We start from the raw sequence: 3,985 nt of genomic DNA, 5'->3' as shown, positions 1-3,985 counted from the left end.
TTGACATCTTGACAGTATTGTGCCCTCCAATCCATGAACACAGAATATCTATTTAGATCTTCTATAATTTCTCTCAGCAACATTTTTTAGTTTTTGATATACAAGTCTTGCACATTTTTTGTTAAATTTATTTCTAAGCATTTTATTCTCTCAATGCTATTGTAAATAGAAATATGTTTTCTTAATTTTATTTTCAGATCGTTCATTACTAGTATATAGAAGTACAATAGTTTTTTGTTATTCTAATCTTGGGTTCTCCAACTTGCTAAACATATTAACTAGTTTTGGTTTTTGTTTTTGTTTTGTTTTTGGTGTGGATTCTTTTTTTTTTTTTTTTTTTTTTTTTTGCGGTATGTGGGCCTCTCACTGTTATGGCCTCTCCCGTTGCGGAGCACAGGCTCCAGACACCCAGGCTCAGAGGCCATGGTTCACGGGCCCAGCCGCTCCACGGCATGTGGGATCTTCCCGGACCGGGGCATGAACCCATGTCCCCTGCATCGGCAGGCGGACTCTCAACCACTGCGCCACCAGGGAAGCCCCCTGGTGTGGATTCTTTAGTATTTTCTACATACAGGATCATGCCGTCTATGAATACAGTTTTACATCTTCTTGTTCCATCTAGACTTCCTTTTTTTCATCGTTGGACTGGCTAGAACTTCCAAACAATGCTAAATAGAAGTGGCAAGAATGGGTATCCTTGTCTTGCTCTTGATCTCACGGGAAAAGCATACAGTTTTTCACCATGAAGTATGATGCTAGCTGTGGGCTTTTTGTAGATACACTTCTTTAGATGAAGGAAGGTACCTTATAGTCCTAGTTCACTGAGAGTGTTTATCATGAGTGGTATCGGATTTTGTCAAATACTTTTTCTGCATCCATTTAGATGGTCATGTGTTTTTTGTCGTTTATCCTTTCATCATTGTATTAACTAATTTTCAAATGTTAAATCAACCTTGTATTCCAGATCTACATCCAATTTGGTCGTGGTCTGTAATTCTTTTTCTCTATTCCTGAATTTGGTTTCTTAATATTTTTTTTTGAGGGTGATTGTACCTATATCCCATAGTTTTCTCATCATGTCTGGCTTTGGTATCAGAGAATGCTGGCCACATAGAATGAGTTGGGAAGTGTTCCCTCCTATTCTATTTTGTAGAAGAGTTTGTGAAGAAGTGATATTATTTCTTTTATTTTTATGTTTGATAGAATTCATGAGTGAAGACATCTGGCCTGAGCTTTTTCTTATACCAAGATTTTAAATTACAAATAAGTTTCTTTACTTATTATAGGTCGATTTCTTCTTGGATCAGTTTTGGTAGTTTGTGTCTTTCTAGGAATTTGTCCATTTCACCTAAATTATCTAATTTGTTGGCATACAGTTATTCATAATATTCCCTTATAATCTTTTTGTCTGTTTCAGAGTCAGTAATGACATTCTCTTTTTTACTCCTTATTTTGGCAATTTGTATTCTTTCTTTTTTTCTTGGTTAATCTAGTTCAAGCTTTTTCAATTTTGTTGGTCTTATCAAAGAACCAATATTTGGTTTCACTGATTTTTCTCTCTTGCTTTTCTATTTTCTATTTTCAGTTTTCATCTAATATATTTCCTTTTTTCTCCTTGCTTGAGATTAGTTTGCTCTTCTGGTTTCTTTTTTTTTTTAATCCAGCATTTTTGTTTTTTAAACTTTATTTTCATAGAACATATTTTCACATTAGAAAGTCCCACAGTGGGAAAATAATAATTTATTACCAATAGTTTTATATTTGTGGACAGGTTATTTTAGGACAAATAAACACATTTGAGGATCAGGTCTTAGTTTAGAATCTGCAATATTTTGACACATCAGCAAGGGGGACCTCTTCCCTAAACGGGACTTACCTATATTTAGAACCTCTCCACACTCTTTTTCCTATGATTTAGAAATTAGTAATGTGAGATATCAGCACTTCCCAATTTTAAAGTTTCCCCAGGACATGTAACTATCAGTAGCTGGTACCAACTGAACAGAGGAGTAAGTTTTCAAAAATTAAACACTGTTTAATTTTCTGCAAAATCTTTACTTATGAATTAACAGTCTTTCCCTTATTCATCATTCTCAAGACAAATGTAGAAGCTTGATCATGTATTGATAGTAAGAAAGCTGAATTTACTCTAAGAGGTTGATAAATTAAAAGGCCAAAGCTCATATATAATGTTAAGTTATACTCTGAGTCTTGTGAGAAGCTGGGAGACAACCCCATTAACGCATCGGAACGCAGAACTCAGTCTTACAATTTCTCAGATACAAGTCCTCTCAAACCTTGTCCTCAAAGATTAACCTCTGAAAATAACCATGTGATTAGGATAAAGGTTTGTCTCACCAATGGCTTATATGTTATTTCAGTGGAATGGCATGGCAGAGCAGAGGCAAAGAGTTGTACAACCAGTTCTTAAGATATTAAGTCATAAAGCCCAGGGCTTCCACAGCATGACAACAGCTTTCAGATGCCCACATCATGATAGCTGAAATAACAAGGCACAGCAAAGTTTAGAGCTGAGCATCTGAAAGGCCTGCCTTGGTAGCTTTCTGAGATGTACCGCACAGACAGAGTCAGCAACAACTTGTCCAAGGCCCCAGTGACTACGTAGAACATGGGCTGAAGCCAGGAGTCCATCGCAGAGCAAGGATTCAAATACACAGCTGGAAGCAGGCCCAGGAGCAAACACTGACAACCCTCTCACCAGTCCAGGGTAGAGATGCAGCTTTGGAACCAGGATGGCGGCTGGGTAACAAGTAAATGTGCTGTGCTCCACAACATTCTGGGGTGGGCTGGTCCTGGAGAAATGCTGAGACATGAGTAGGTATGACCACTGGGTTTGAAGGAACAGACCTCAGTCTCCTTGGGCATGATAGAGGACACTCAGCCTCCAGAGAACCACCGTCTTGCTCCCAAGGCCTCAAGGTCATCCAGTAACCTAGAAGCAGTTATCTTCTTCTGGTTTCTTAACATGAAAGCTTACATTTGTTTATGTTATTGATTTGAGACCCTTCTTGTTTTCTAATATAGCCATTTACAGTTATAAAATTTCTCTCATGAGCTATGTTAGCTGAATTCCATAAATTTTGATATGTCATGTTTCATTGCATTCAGTTCAAATATTTTAAAAGTTCACTTGTGATTTCTTTGGTCTATGGATTATTTAAAAGTGCATTTTAAATTTTCCAAATATTTGGATATCTCCCAATTTTTTAATTCTGTTGATTCTAATTTAATTTCACTGTGGTTAAAAAAAGAACTACTTTGTATTATTTCAATCCTTTTAAATGTATTGAGACTTTTTATGGCCTTGTATATGGTTTACCCATACATAGTTCATGTGTGTCTGAAAATAATGTGTTTTCTGCTATTATTGGGTAGAGTGTTCTGTTGATGTCAGGTCAACTTGGTTGATAATGTTGTTTAAGTTTTCCAGTGGCCATGGTTCACCTCTCTGAGTTCTAATCCTCTCCCTGAAGTTGGCTAAGAATTTCTAAATATCCTTTTAGCTATTTGATACTTTCAAGAGTTTCGTTTTCCTTGTTCAGTCTTTTTAGTTGCTTTTAACAGGATGTTTGGCCTGAATTATCTAATCTGACAATTCTGGAATCCCATTATCAATTTTTAAGACAGGGTTGTCTAGTTTTATCTGTTGGAATTAGGCTAGGTACCATTTCTAATAACATTAGAAAAACTTTTTTGTGTGTGTGTGTGATATGCGGGCCTCTCACTGTTGTGGCCTCTCCCATTGCGGAACACAGGCTCCGGATGCGCAGGCTCAGCAGCCATGGCTCACGGGCCTAGCCGCTCCGCGGCATGTGGGATCTTCCCGGACCGGGGCACGAACCCGTGTCCCCTGCATCGGCAGGCGGACTCTCAACCACTGCGCCACCAGGGAAAGCCTAGGCAAACTTTTAACACAAGGTTTTACCGGTAAAAGAGAAGAGAACTCAAAGCCTTTAAATCCTTA

General features: G+C 37.7%; 1 pseudogene; it reads right to left on the bottom strand.

Moving 5' to 3' along the window:
• Positions 1-2,440: 2,440 nt before the first annotated feature.
• LOC132422353 (succinate dehydrogenase [ubiquinone] cytochrome b small subunit, mitochondrial pseudogene) lies at positions 2,441-3,764 on the bottom strand (annotated as a pseudogene).
• Between the last annotated feature and the right edge of the window lie 221 nt (positions 3,765-3,985).

This window comes from Delphinus delphis, chromosome 3, assembly GCF_949987515.2.
Source record: "Delphinus delphis chromosome 3, mDelDel1.2, whole genome shotgun sequence".
NCBI lineage: Eukaryota > Metazoa > Chordata > Mammalia > Artiodactyla > Delphinidae > Delphinus > Delphinus delphis.
The sequence above is the reverse complement of the archived record's forward strand: the minus strand, read 5'-3'. Positions and strand labels throughout refer to the sequence as shown.